This window comes from Cupressus sempervirens, chromosome 4, assembly GCF_028749045.1.
Source record: "Cupressus sempervirens isolate cs-2001-9-10 chromosome 4, ASM2874904v1, whole genome shotgun sequence".
Classification (NCBI taxonomy): Eukaryota; Viridiplantae; Streptophyta; class Pinopsida; order Cupressales; family Cupressaceae; genus Cupressus; species Cupressus sempervirens.
Genome location: NC_143121.1, coordinates 601,422,619 through 601,439,444, shown reverse-complemented (window position 1 = coordinate 601,439,444; position 16,826 = coordinate 601,422,619). Strand labels below are relative to the sequence as shown.

Genomic DNA, 16,826 nt, shown 5'->3' with positions numbered 1-16,826 from the left:
TATTTCAAAAATAGAAAAAAGATCTGAAATATATATATATATATATATATATATATATATATATCACAAAATGCTTGAAATTTTCCTGAAAATTGTGCCAAATTTTATGCCACCCAATTGACCCGCTCTAATACCATGTCATGCTACATCGATGATGTTGTTCTATTTAATAAAGTGCATAAAGATTCTTTATATGGTTTTATAAAGTTGGTGATTCTAAAAGAAACAAGCGTGAAATAAAGACGATACTAGAAACTACTTAATAAACTAAAGACTACGATGATCATTAAAGAAACATTATAAGATTCAAATACTCACTACTAGTCACTTGGCTTCATAATGAGTTGTATGATGTCACAAGGGTCTTGCTTCACAGAGGAAAAATACTTACGAAAATCATTTGAGTCTTGAGAATCTTGTCTCTTGAAAGCAATACTTTTTTCAAAGCTCAATAATGAGTGTTTAGCTTCTAGGATTGCCTTACGAATTCTCTTCCTACTTCTTCATTGATAATTGCTTTGATACAATATTCTTTATTAAGATTTGACCAACTTCCACCTTGTTTAGTAGTTGTTCCCATTTTATTTGTTTTTTGTCCTCCACGCATCATTTGGTTAAGGAATTGCACGACAATAGGAAAATCTAAATACTCGCATTCGCAAATGTCACGTTTGTTTGCAAAATTCCAAAATTAGAATTAGAATTCCTCTCCTAATTCGACACCAAAATGAGCATAGTAAAATTCCTTAAAAAAAGGTGGACTAAGAATAGCTTATTTTTATTCTTGTTTTTAATTCGACCCCAAAATGAGCATAGTAAAATTCTTGAAAAAAGGTGGAATAAGGATAGCTTATTGTTATTCTTGTCTTTAACAAATCCAATTTGATGGTTTGTCAAGTCCGTGCCTTTGTCGCTCAAATGCATTTTTTGACTATTTCCTATGTTCATCATAAAATATAAACTAAATCACCATTGCTCAAAGTTTATTACGTGATTTTTTTAAAAATAGCACAGTAGACTAATATTAGATTCGTCATCTTTTATAAACTTCCATAAAATTATTTTTACAAATAAATCTTGTGTTTAGGGTTGTAATTAATTCTATGTTGAATCATATTAATGACCTCGACTTGTATATTTTATTTTATTTTAATGTATTTAAAAATAGTTTTGATCTTATACTCAAATTTATACTTTTATTTAACATTTAAAAATTTTAGAAAATATTGTCAAATATTTTATAATTTAAAATATTAACTTTTTCATTTTTTAAATAATAAACATAAATATTTAAAAATCTCCCTTTAGAATTTAAGAAGCCATAAAGAGTATTGAATATGATTTTAAAATAATTTGATTTAATTTAGAATTAAAATCATAATTTACAATATAATGTCCTTTGAATTTCAAAGGTTTTGGTATACCTTTCATTGATAAAAATAAAATACAAACTACTTAAAATAATTTGAGTTTTAAAAAATGAATAAAAAATCCACTTTTATAAACAAAAAATCTTGTTTATTTGAAATATTACATTTTTTATTAATTATTAAAATATATATAAAAAAACATATTTCAATTGTTGCAACCAAACACAAAATATGCATTTTCCTTCTACTCTAGCAGATCAACCAAACGGGTCCAAATGATATTCCAAAACTTATTTTACGAATGTGTGAATACTAGAAGGGAGCTTATTCTAGCATAGATGAATGTCGCATTCGACAATTCTTGCAACCAAACGAGCCCTCAAATGGTTTGAAGTATATCCCTTTTTAGATTGTAGATGGTAACATTACTCAATTGTTGTCTACAAATGAAGGTTGACTCTTTCCTCCTCAAAACCCTTGATCTCATTTAGTTCTTAGCTCCAATAATTTTTTAAAAATTATAATTTGGTTTGTATTATTAATAACACCATGCATAAGATTCCTCCTGCTTGCCTTTAGTTTTCATTAAGGCTTTGTGACATTCAAACTCTCTAATCAAAACAACTAACTTTAAATTAAATAAAATAAAGTGATTGTCTTGTCACTTTCAATAAGCAACGTGGGGCTTCTCTCCATGTACCACTTGCCTCCTTGCCTAGGCTAGATACTTTGTGTTCTCCTTAAAGGTGCTAAAGATGGAGTTTCTCCTTTTGGGGTTGTGAATAGGGGTAACTGGACTGTTTCCAATGAATGTTGAAATATCAAAAGAGGGGTTTTACTAAGACAACTAACCAAATATGTTATTCAACTATATGTGTCCATTTCATGTTTAGAGAAAGAAGTAGAGAATAATATGAATTCATTGTACTCTCTCTTATATTATTTTTGCCTAATTTTAAGTTTTGCAACAAAGAGATGAATTTATTGCTTACAGAGCAAGGTATTTATTCAAGTGTTGTCTATACAATTAGGTCTCAAGGAAAGCATAGTCCTTGGTAGATGTTAAAATCTATATACTACATTTACCTAGATATATATGAAACTTCTAATATAAACTGGAAATTTGTAGTAAGTCAATTTAGATTTCAACACCATTTTTTCATTATTTTTCAACCATCAATGATCTTATAGTTTAATCCCTTTAAGGGAATAATGTAATTGCATGATAATTAGATCATTTCTCATATATGTTTTTTTTTTTTTTTTTTTTTCAATCTGATTAGTTGCAAAAATTCTAATTTATTAACATAGTTGGTTTGGAAGTTTTTTTATAACATTAGAATTAAGAAAAACATTTTTCATATTCTTGCATTTGTTCAAATAAGATGGCATAAGATGTTGTAGATCTCAAAATAAATTAGTTGGATTATGATTTGTAAAAGGACATTGTATTTGTAAAAGGGCCAACCCCATCATTTGGCTACAACTTTATTCAAAAACATCTAAATTTTTTTATTGTCTTTACTTATAGCTTAATTAATTGTTATGCATCATCAAATGATAATTTTTAAATAAAACTTAATCCATTGTTGCACATTATTAAAAGCTAATAAGATGTAGTTTAAATGGTAGTATAAGACTTGTAACCTTTATAACACGAAAATCTCCTAGATCACGTCAATAACATATAAAATTTGTAACAATGAATTATATATAATAATTTAAGGTTTATAAAAGAATTGAAGCAAAGTAAATTATAAAAAAAATGTTTACACTTCCCAACCTTTTACACAGATACAATTAAATTGTCCAAAAAATAATCAACCACCTAAAGCCATCTTATTATATAATAAAATTATATTACATGTGCAAGGACAAGAACCATTTTCCATATTATATAATTACGAGATCATTCCTTAGAAAATGTACATTTTAAAACTCATTAAAAATATATATTTTCCTCCCTTCGATTTACATTTCCTTTAAATTATAATTTCAAAAATGTATCTTGTCTATTTAAAAATAGCATACAACTCATCTATATTTATCAACATTGAGCATATAATATTTTTAATGACGTAAAATGCTCAATCACTAAGCACCATCCCTTCGAATTATTATCAAATTTGAATCATTCTCTCTTAATTAAGAACAATTTTATATTAAACTACATAAATAGGTAAAAAGCTTGATTGAAAAAACTACATCAAATCATGAATGTGTCAAGTTAGGAATTTATTTTATTTTACTTTGTACTAAAGAAGATTTGAATTCTACCCCATTTAGGTTTCTACAACATGACTATGTCATTAAATCAAATGCTTATTGGGAATTATTTAATTATGTTAAAGGTTAGTCAAAAAAGAGTACTTATAAAAGGCTTGGCATCAACTCAAAGATCATTTTATGAAACTTGTGGCTAGTCAAGGAAAGGGAGGATAGCTTTTGGAAGAGGATTGTGCAATCTACAAATATTATAACCAAGAGTGATTAGCATAGCCTTGATTTGTGACCACAATACTGTGTGGCAAGCAAACTTTACTTTTATTCCTCAATTTTAGTAATATTGTTAAAGGTAATTTAAATCCAAGTTCCAAGGAAATTAAGTCATCTCCAATAATGGGATACCTAAACTTCATTTCCTAACTACAAACTTCATTACCTCCTAACATAGACTTGAATTATTCATGTCATGCAAATGGTTCTAACACTTCTAAAAGAAAACTACATATATTTAGCAAAAATATGTGAATTATTCATTCACACCTTTTAGGTCTAGTCTTACATTTACATATTCTTAATAGAGTAGCACTTTAACATATTAGTGAATAGGCTTATGAACTCTAGATGGGTATTATATATAATAATTGATCTAGTTTTAACCTTCGTACGCAATGTTGGTAATTATAATGCATTTCAATATGCATATTTAAAATATACTTTACTAGCAATTTAAAAATTTAACATATTTACAATGTGTCCAAAAGATTGAATTTAAACCCCATAGGGTTATATATGTGAGAATAGTTCATTTAGCCTATAGAATATAACAATCAAGGAAAATTCATCTCTTCATACATTGGAAGGAAGGCCTAATTTTATAGCTTACTATTATATAAAACAAATCTACTTAAAAACTTAAATTGCAACATTAGTGTATCACACACCCTTGTAAAAATCCTACAAATTTGTTTTACCATTTATGACTAAGTAAATGCTTTGCCAACCCACTTAGGCTTTTAACAACACGCCACTCTAGCTTTTAAGCAAGTTCAACTTTAGGCATCTACAATTTTATCACTCAATAAAAGGAGACCATTTCACACACACACACATATATATTGCAGAATTGAACAAGAAAGAAATAATGTTACTCACAATAAAAATAAAATAAAATTATTGACTACATTGTGTTCTTTCTCATTGACAATAATGATTACATTATGCATGATTTATACAAATTAAACCCATCTTTAACATGAGCAAATTATTTTGTTCATGCCCTAGCCGTGGTTGTCATTGTCGATGCCCCGGCTGTGGCAACAAGTCGGCTCCCGCAACCCTTGTTGTGGCCTCTAGCCCATTTTTGCATGCTCTTCTCTGGTCAGAGATTGAAAGTTGACGTTGGTCTCTAGTTTGTTGCATGCTCTTTGCTTGTGATCCAGTTTGCTTGGGCGCTTCATGCCTCTCTCTGCTGTTTGTAGGTAGTTGCTCGTTGGTTGCAGGTTCAAGGTGTGGGAGTGCTATGCCTCCTATCGTTGTTGTTGGTTATGGGTTGGCTTCTACTATGCCTTCTGGGGGTAAATCTACCTCTTATGCCGATGTGGCTGCATTTAAGGCTGGTCTTCATGGTGCTCGAGCTGTTCAATCTGGGTCTTCCCATCCCCATGAAGTTTCCCTTGTATGTGTTTCAAACCCTGTAAGGGTACTCTTGGACTCTGAAACAGTCGATAATATTTTAGGTACGACCGATGAGTTCTCTTCTTTTGTTGCTATCTTTAGATTTTGGAGTTTCTAGTCCTCTCTTTCTAATCTTCATGCTTGGATTTCTAAGCATTGGGAGCCTATTTTAGATAGTGAGGTCCACATCTTTCCAATGGCTAAAGGTTTTTTCATAGTAAAGTTTAATTTTGTTAAAGATAGGAAGACTATTTTGTGCAATAATTGTTTTTCATGGGAGGACATATTTCCTCTTATGGCCAAACCATGGCATATGGATTTTGATTCGCTAACTGAATCCTTTAACAAGGTTCCTATTTGGGTCTGGATACCAAATCTCCCAATGCATCTCTGGCTGGATTCAATTTATGAAGCTATTGAGGCTGTCATTGGTGATTTTTTTATGTGGACTCAAAGAATTTGGATATCCTTCATTCGACATATGCTCGATTTCTTGTAGAGATGGATATTTCTAAGGGCCTTCATGAGAAGGTTTGTTTGGATTCTTTGAGGGGCTCTTGGACCCTACTATTGAATTATAAAGGTATCCCTTTTCGTTGTAGAAAATGTCATAAGACTGATCACATTGCTGCTCCTTGTGCTGTTGTGAAGACTAAATCTAGGCGACCACCTTCCTAGTGGTCAGGGGCCTCTTTTGAACACTACATGATGGTTAAGTCCAGTGATGCCCCTCTGGATTCCACGGTGGTATCTATGGATGTTTCCTCTGTTGATGATCTTTCGGTGCCGATGTTAGAGGAGGTTCATGTTCCTTCTCCTGCCCCAGTACTGGATGTTCCTCCTGGTCCTGTTGGGGGCCAAGACCCTTTACCCTCTCCTGACCCTTACCCTGTCCTTCCTCCTGGTTCTGTGGGGGGGCTAGTTGGCAACAAGCTCTTCTAGGAAGATTGTTGGTGTTTTGGATTCCCCTGGGCTTCATTGTTCTGTTTCATCTGGGGATTAGATTTCTAAGGCAATTAAGGTGGAGGATGGTTGGATTGCAGTAAAAAGAAAGAACACAAAACCATCTGCTCCTTTAGAAATGACCCTCGAATCGTGCAAGAGTGGCTCTAAATCGAAGGGCAAATCGTGATATATCAGACTATGCTCCCTTGTTGGATCTTTACTTTTGGTTGGTGATAGGCTTTTTGTCACCTTGGTTACCCTATGTTCGAGGGGTGACCAGTCCTACTTTTGTTTGTTGTATCTTTGTTTCAAAACTTATTGAAAATCTTTAGTCTTGTACAGGGTTTCAGGCACCCTTCAAAATCTATTTATCTTAATCAAAAACACGAGCAAATTATGATACCAAGTTTCAGTTATCACCTACCATGCATGAGCAATCAACAAGAGACTATATAATTAGCATCACTAGTTTGGGAAAAGTCATTGTCAAAATTGGAGGATCGTGTGTGTGTGTGTGTGTGTGTGTGTGTGTGTGTGTGTGTGTGTGTGTGTGTGTGTATATAGAGAGAGAGAGAGAGTTGACTGCTCATTCATAATTGGTGATAATTGTACCGTAATGTGCTCGTGTTATAGTTCAAAAATATGCATAATGTAATCATTATTATCAATCAAAAAGAACACAATGTACTCAATAATATTTTTATTCTGAGCACCTTTATTTCTTTCTTGTTCAATTCTACAATTATTATTTCATTTTCTTTTAGCTAGATCCTAGAGCTGTAAAAAAATTTACATAGTATGAGAGCTTAGAGAGTTGGAAGAAGCTTTATTCTTTTTCTATAGGTACAAAAGATCAAGCTTTCAAGAATGGAGTTTTTAGCATTTGTCTTTCTTATGCCATTCAGTTACCAATACTGCTTAGGCCCATAGTGAAAGGCTTGCATCGAGATGTCATGGCATCAAAGATAGGATCTAATTCTACATCAAATATAGGTCAAGGTCATGCTCTCTTTGCATGGATCTTGTCATTCTTCTCTCTAGTGATGCACTTCTTTTGTGGATTTGTCATGCCTCTCAATGTGAGTGCTTCCTTCGCTTCCATAGTTCATCAGATTAACAGAAAATTGACACTTATATTTTCAATCAACATCTTTCTTTCATGGTTGATTAGTGACGTTAGGATCACTCGTATAGAACCATGTGTCAGTTGCCTTGAATGATAGATATTTTGCCTTTGTTTTCCATCTATACTTTAAGGGAGCTATGTTGATTGTTCTCTATTGTATATTCGACAGAAGTTTTGCCCTTGTTTTCCATTTGTTCATTAATTGAGTAGTGTCGTTGAGGGCACTCATGCAAACTCATTCTGATCATCATCTTAATTCCAACAAAGGTTCTTCATTCGGCACTATCGTTGAGGGCACTCATGAAAACTCATTCTGATCATCGTCTTAATTCCAACAAAGGTTCTTCATTCGGCACTATGACAGTTGTCATTTGACACATATCTGCAATTTCTTGTCACCAAATATCATCTTTCCTCTTTTCTTGCATTGTTTTTATTCTCCCTATTTAGAACTAGGGGGGGGGGGGTGAGTGTTAATAATTTCAACATGGTTTCACAGCTCCAAATCTTCATGCCCTTGTTCTGTTTATGAGAGGTTTGGCTTTCAGTTCTATGTTTTTTCTTAAAGAGAGTTCCATTTTTCAAAGATTTGTTGTATTGACTCTAGGGGGTCACTTTTTTCCGATGCACTTTCAGCCCAAACGGACCTCACTGTTGGATTCGTGGCACCCAAAAACACTTATTTCCATCTAAAATCGTCCAACTTGTACACTGTTGGAATCTGAAGCATATAAAATTTGGGAGCAATTTTTTTTTGCCTTAGATTCCAACTGTCCAAATTGGACAAATTTTATATGGAAATAAGGGTCTTTAAGTGCTATGAATCCAACGGTGAGGTCTATTTGTGCTCAAAGTTATTTTCAATAAAGGGGCCATGCAAAAGGTTACAGAAATGGGGGAAAAAAGTCAAAAAGCACTGACATTGAAAATAAAATTGCTGACATCATTGGATTTGTGGGGTTGAGTTTTTATTAACTTCAAATGATCATAAAGAACATCATTGACGCATAAAGTTGCAAACACTGTAAAACCACTGATCTGAATAACCTCCACTATATAGAACATGACCAAAAGAAGAAGACTAAGTTTGAAGAGTTGATTAATCGAAGATGGAAAGTATCTTCATGGACTCCAAAAACAAGAGAAGACCAAGTTCAAAGAGAAGAGTAAGTTTGAAGAAGACTAATTTTGAAAAAGGAGAAGACTAATTTTGAAGAGTTGAACAATCAAAGATGGAAGAATCTTCAAGGCCTCCAAAAATGCGAATGAAAGGATGTTTATATGGTAAATGATCCATCTCGCCAAAATGCATAAGTATCCAACTAGTGCAATCGCGTAGTACATAGGATCAAATATTGAATACATAGCTCACTCCATCGAACCAAGAAAGCAATAGAGCAAACATAACACCCCTATAATGCTGAGAGGTAAGACATAAACATTGAATGCAATATCTCCTGTAGAAAGAAACATGAACATTGAGAGTGCAAAAGAAGTACAAACATCTATAGAGAAATAAGGTTGATACAAGAGATCGTACAACCCATGACAAATCCTCTGAAGCAGCAAAATCGATCCCTGGGCCTAAAACAACCAAGATATCCACCAGAATGCAAAAAAGCAAAAAAACTGAATAGACTATAGCTAGAGCAAAATCTAGAAAAACCAACATCAATGGGAAAAGTACAAAAAGACCTTTTCGACAATATAAAGAATTCTCAAATCGAAGATTGGATGCACAAGATTTGCCTCCCGGAGTGCAAAATAGAACCCCTCGCTTTCACAGCAAAAATAGGTACCATTCTAAAAAAATTTACCATTAAAACCTGCACAAATGCATCTAGCTCAAAATCAACTTTTTGACGATATCTCGTTTGCCAAAAATAGAGTTTGTATGCCCCAAATATGAGCAAAAACGTGAAGGTAGGTCCAAACAAAGTTAGAATAGCAAGACAAGATGAAATGCCTCGATTTTAGTGCCAACATATCTCGATTTCTATGCCAACATGCATTGATTTCTATGCCAACATGCATTGATTTCTGTGCCAACATGCATTAGTTTCAGAGCTCCAAATCTTCATACCTCAATTCTGTTTAATGTTTGGCTTGGCTTTCAGATCTATGTTTTTCTTTCAAAGAGTTTCATTTTTCAGAGGTTTTTGGTATTGCTAGGGTGTCACTTTTTTTCGATGCACTTTGAGCACAAACATTATATATATATATATATATATATATATATATATATATATATATATATATATAAAGAGATAAAGAGAGAGAGAGAGACGCGCACAAACGTGTGCACACATACACGAATATAGACCCGCGCACGCATTCAACTTAGTCATCGATAATTTAATCATACTCACAGAGAAAGACACGCATGCACACACATGCACATATATAGTTTTAAAAGGCAATCTTATTGTTACAAAACTAGCCCTTAAGTGTACATGTATGTTACATAATGTATACATTTGATATTAATGTCAAATACATAACGATCTTAGTTATAAAGGAGATACATTTGACATTAGAATCATGTGCACTAAGTATGCATCATGTACCACAAGCAATGTAATTATATTTTGACTAATAGTTTCACATTACATATTTAGACAAACATATAACATCAAGTAATGATGCATACATAATAACTTATATTGAATTTTACAAATATTTCATTTCCCTATGTAACTAGCATACAAGCCTCTAATTTAGATCATTTATATAGTTAAACCCACAACGGCCAAAACTATTTGTGTGGATACATAAATGTGTATATTTCTTAATGATGAACCACATGTGAATGCTTGCATGAATGTGATATAAATGTTTTGATAGAGAAATGTGTAACTATGAATGATGAATATGGCCAATACAAATTTGATAATATAAAACATTTCTCTTACATTTATGAAAATTTCAAATTACAAATACTAAATTGTATAAATTCATCTTAAAGTATATCTAATATCCATTAAATATTACTACGAACAACACCTCATTACTTTTATGTGCCTAAACATAAGCTACTTGTGTTGCTTTGTGGGGCAAATAAAACATACAACTTAGGATGACAAAGAATAAAATCTCTCCTCTGCTAAGAAGGGTGCAAAGAACAAAATCTACAAAATAAATTCTAACAAAATACAAACCCTGAAATGATCTCTTGATCAAGAGAGATCATTAGTTTAACAAACATGATCAAACCATCTTAAAACACTAAGAAAGTCACAATATTTGCCCTAATCCAAAATAAATGAAGTACCATATTCAATTTATGTTCTTACAAAGGCATTATTACCCTACTAATATTAATAGTTTGGACTGAGGCCAAATAATTTTTATTTTTTAAAGGTTAGAAGGCTTTGTTGAATATTAATAGTTTGGACTAAGGCCAAATATTATTATATTTAAAGGTTGGAAGGCTTCATCTGCAAGATCTATGGTCTAAAATATGATTATCCTTGTGTGAATAGTAATGATTCTATAAAAAAGTGTTAATCCTATCAACATAATAGTCAATTAGTTGTTTGCTTGTTCTTGCTTAACCTTCATTCTCAAAAATGTTTTGTCCAAGCTAAAAACACCCGAAAAATGTGTCTTGGGATTCTTTACACAATATAAAAATTCTTAGACTCGGAATAAATTTCACAATACACCACTCACAAATAATTATTCAATAATGATTTTAAATAATACAAATATTCTACAGTTTACTCTTCAACCTTACATATGCTTTTCAGCAAATAGGAGCTTCCAAACAGATCAAGCAATGGATTATTTACATTATATAATATCATGGAAAATAACTCTATGTTGGTCCAAGCTACAAATAGATTTGTAAAATGGATAAAAACCAAGGAAACTAACCACATCTATATCCTCCCACCCACCATTTGTATTAAGGTGGGTTTGAACAACAATTGATAGGAATCATTAATGTGGGTTCACAACCTACTAGTTGGCATCTAATTGCCAGAATTTTGGAATTAACATATAAATAGATGTATATAGAAGAAAAGACTACACGTTCATATATATAAATGGCATACACAATCATCCATCTAGTTGTTTATGTTTTTTGACTTGTTGCACACGCAATCATAGGTAAGCTAAAGTCGTTGTGACCTCTAATTGTTGTAGTACATACGAAAAAAAATAGAAATTCAAAAAAAATCATCGATTGTAGTTATACAACACCTTATATTTCTTAAGCATCATGGTTGATATGTTAACAAATGCCCAACGATGTCTCCTCCATTAGGGAACCCAAGGATAGCATTGTCTAGAAAAATTCAAAAAAAAATCTTCAATTGTCGTTATATAACATCCTATATTTCTTAAGCATCGTGGTTGATATGTTAACAAATGCCCAATGATGTCTCCTCCATTACGAAGCCCAAGGATAGCATCGTCTAGAATGTTATTCGACAACGTAAGAACTCTTGCTTGACCTCTATTGTGGCATGTGTGGTCTACATTATTATTATTTTATTTGTATTTTTATGGCTTGAATTTTTGCCTTAAGCCTTATTATTGTAAGGGTCACACCCTTGTTCAAGTTGCTTAATTAATCAAAAACAAACATTTACTTACATAATATCATATACTAATGCAAAAAATATTTCTTGAGTTGTTCTATATAGATACCCTTTTCCTATTTCTACTCGCTCAATATTTTACTAAAGATGTCAATAAAAGTTGCAAACTAAACTAGCCTATCTTATTTTTTCACTAATCATTAGCCTTACAATAGGCTTGGTAAAAAGGATTCACATTTTTGGCAAAAAAAAAATGAACATTGCAAAACAATAATAACTAAGCCAATTATATACATATGGTAAAAATAATACTTTGTATTTTATCTTATTATTCTAAGATTGATGAAAATTTCATTAGGCGCATTATAAATACATAACCCTTATTTGAGCTTACTTTAGTTGGATTTTCCTAAGTGGATGCACAAAATTTAATTGAAATGCATGGATACACTTGTCCACATTACAGGATGAATGTTGACCATTGTTAGCCACAATAAACACATTACCACCAAAAAATTCCATTCATATTTTGCATAGCATCAATTATTTTGATGGTTGGCATTAAAAAAATTAAAACCAAATCGCACCTTACATGGAGGAAACAAACCAAGTTGCACTTGCGAAGTGCTTTATTGTGTCTCGAAATACTCATTTGTGGGATCTAGGCAGTCCTCGGTAACCATGTATGTTGGCTACTTTTTTTGAGAATCCATGCATATCTTATCATGTGTATGGAAAGCTATCTCAAGCACATGCTTAAGTTCTTATTATTATGCCTAAATGTGTAAAAAAACACCTAGCACATCTTCACAGACCAAGAACTACAAGATCGCCTTTTATTCTAGTGTGACAGAGGGATAATATCATTCAAGTCTTTTCACACTTTTTTCTTTGCGTCTCTACAAAAAGTTGAGATTAAAAATTAACTAATGACATCCTTCGATACCCAAAAGTTTTTCAACACATGTTACATTCACTATCATTTTACACTAATTTGTGCATATTACCCATATAGCATATGTTTCTATATAATTCACAAATTGTATGTGTTATAATCACTATCATTTTACTCAAACATGCATTCACACACAACATATGTTTGTATGTTCGCACACGCGTACCAACACAAAGCCACTTTTTTGTGTACATTACCCAGATTGCATGTGCTTTAGTGCAGAAATTGTCCTTTTTACACAATCCCACATAGAGATCAAATGTGGTTTTTGTTGTAATCATTATCATTTTATACACAACCACACATACACAGAAAAAGGCAAACGTGTAGACACAAATACCCGCGTGAAGACACCCCAACACGCGATGATGAGAACTCGTAGGTGACACCCCAACACAAGTTTATGACTAGTAGGTGAAACCATCCATAATCAACGAGAGCACAATACAAAGTTATAGATTGTAGCATCTTATATGGTGGTATTTTGTTAAAAAATCATATTTACCTAGAAAAACATAAATTAACCATTGACTAACTACTCAATCCAATTATTAAGTACTCATACTCAATCCAATTACTAAGTACTCATACTTCAAATTACTAAACTCTACAATCCACCTTGTCCTCACTTAGTATCCTAGGAATTTTGTTTTGCTTCTTTTGTTTCCATGTAGATCGACACTTTGTCCAATTGTTCTCATTAAAAATAGCTTTAATTAAAACAAAAACCATTATTGTTTAGCATCCCACCCCTTTATTGTATACATAATTATTTTACTCAAAAGAAAAGTACCATTTTTGTAATGATCTTAAAGAGAATTGTTGATTAAAGTCCAAACACTAAACCCAACAAGTACATTGTTATGAAAACCCTCGTTTGAATTATCTTACTCGTGGTCTATAATAACTTCATCTTCAAATGACACTATTAACATAAATCGTGGACAAAACAGGTCTCTTGCATTGTGCTCTTTCAAGATGAAGTCAAGTGAATGTTGTGGTCCAAAAACTCATTATTCCACATCACGTCATTTCAATTAAATGAGGATCATGCTCTTGTTAAGTAGTCGAAATTTAACGCACTACCCATACCTCATTTGATTTGTAAAATTCATTAAAATCCTATTAATAAAGCAATTTTTTACAGTCATCTCTCATGTAATGTGATGAAAAGTTGGCAATTATAATTTTTTACACAAAAATATTGTATCTCTTGAAATTCAAAAGGACTTACATAGTCATCTCTCATGTAATGTGATGAAAAGTTGGCAATTATAATTATAATTTTTGACACAAAAATATTGTATCTCTTGAAATTCAAAAGGACTTGGCCATGTTAAAGAAAAAAGTATACAATGGCATGTGACGAAAGCTAAACCTTGTCATATTGTAAGCCTAGAACTCTTCAAAGGCCAAGAACAAATTAAACCATTCTCCAAAGAAAAAGAAAACATCATGCAAAATAAAATAAAATTGTGGAGTGACAAGCCCTAAGATTGTCAAAGGGTGGTAAGTAATGATGTACTCTATTGTGAAAAAAAATGATTTAATTCTTAACCAATCTTCTTGGCAAATGGATACTACTCAAACTATTCCAAGACCTCAATGACCAAAGCTATAAATGTAAGAACATAAGAGGTCGACCTCTTTGCTACCAACTTTTACAAACCATGTAAGAAGGGCAAGTTGTGATAGCCAAATGAAGCTAGATATCCAAAAGAATTACCATTGGTGAGAGAAATAAACAAGAAAAAAAATCAAGCTACTCTAGTTCAACAAAATACAAAAACAAAAATCAAGCACAATTTGACAATATCCCTATTGAAGAATTAGCCAACTTATAAGTAGTGGCTTGGTTAAGAAAACCAACCCATTTTGCTCCAACTTGTTATAATATATATATATTTATTTATTTATTTATTTATTTATTGAAGAATTAGCCAACTTATAAGTAGTGGCTTGGTTAAGGAAACCAACCCACTGTGCTCCAACTCGTTAAAATATATATATATATATAGCAACACGTCCAATGTCTAGATAGATATAAGTTAAATAACTAGGCTCACCCCTAGAAGCTGAATAATTTGATCTACATAAAACACTTGCAAACCAATGTGTGTAAACATGTATATGAATATATATAGACCTGTATGTGTGTGTACATATATATATATACACACACACATATATACACACAAGATCCACTTTCAAGGCACTTCCTTCTTCAAGTTGAACTATCGAAGCTCAATGCTTCATATCATTGAGTTTAAACGTTGTTGACATGCTTTTATTTGGTGCGAGTTTCCAATGGCTTTTACTCGACGTATAAAATTATTATGTACTACATCACTAATGTAAATATAACATGTTGGCAAAATTGAAATTCAAGTTGTAACAAACTCTAAAAAAAGTACTTAAAAGGATCATAATCATTGTCAACACTTATGTAGACATTTAATGCAAGTACTTTTCTTGGATCCGCTAGGGGCCTGGTGATTTTAACTATTTTCTCATATAACTAAATAATAGCTTAAGTCTTTTAATTTTATTAGGCTAACTTTTATTATAATCCTAACTTTTATCAAAATGAGAACAATTTTCGTATGACCTTTATAATATGGTGATAAATATAAATTCTAGGAAGGAAATAATTTGCATTAGGAGTGTTTTATGTACTTGAATTATTAAAATATAGTCCATATTAAGAGTGAAACAGAACAATTAAATTACACTAAACTGAAATGAAGTTAACAACTTAGGAGTACGATTGCAATTACATCTTGAGCTTTCGATCAGTTGACTACAACGCAAAGAACTCCCCATTAGATATCACTACACACAATCTAAACCGCCTAAACAGTATTCTCACCTATTTTTTCAACACGTTTGTTTTAACAATTACATTGATCATTCTGAGCAACATATGAACATTGATATCCAGAAAAGACTAATAGACTAATACATTTTAATTCATTGCAACCTCGGTTCAAACTGCTGGACAAATAATATTTTGACCCCTTATTTAATAGAATAAAAGTTGTCATATATTTCATGCTTAGTGAATAGATTTCAACAAATTAATTATATCAAACATCAAATTGCTCAATAATTTTATTTTCAAAATATTGAAAATTTATTCAAGTCGTTGCATATACAGGGCTCAGGGCTGTGTGTGCCACACGGTTATTCGTAAGTTTCTCAAAAACAAAACAAAAATAAAAAGAAAGGGACAACATAATCAAATTACCAAATATTTAAAGAGGCAACCAGCAAAAATCGATTCAACTCTGGAAACATGCAATTATATTTGATGTCTTGCTCAATTGAATGAAATTGAGGTATTTCATTATAGAATAACCGCATTTCATATATTAACAATGGCATCAGACGAAGGATATGTTCAATGTTTTAACGAATTAATATAACAGGCTGCTTCCCTGTCCCATATATCATTCAGTTTTAAACAGTTAATAAGACAAAATGCCAAATTGCTTCTAAGGAACAGGCTACAGAACCAAAACAGGAAAGGATCGAACTTGTTTTGGCAACAGATCACACACAAATATGATGTGTGGTAAATGGCAGCTGGGCACGATTTTGCACAAAAAGACAATCTTGCTAAGAGTAAAAGTGCTGTCAAGAAATGACTCTGAAGCGTAGCAATTTGTTTTAATGTCGATAAATTAGACGATGGTCATTGGCTAATGTACAAATTGTAGAGCCAAGACAAAATGTAAACATACCGTTCTTAGTATCAACTCCTCCCTAGGCGAGCATCACACAACAGCAAGATATTGCTTGCCTTATTTTAAGGATTTCTTATAAAAATTCACCCATCACGGGCAATCTCAAGGAGATTTTATAATTTCTAGTATGTAATCATTATCATTGAGCTTGATATGTATCTTATTATTATTATCATTGTGAATCTGTCACGCTGCAGTTGGTACACTCCAACTAGTAAATTGCTTGCAAGCCATAAG

At 32.0% G+C, this 16,826-nt stretch overlaps 1 protein-coding gene across 2 annotated transcripts in view; it reads right to left on the bottom strand.

Annotated features, from left to right (window-relative positions):
* Window positions 1-16,826, bottom strand: part of FPA (RNA binding protein) — an 82,449-nt gene that overhangs the window by 17,306 nt on the left and 48,317 nt on the right. The window lies entirely within an intron of this gene.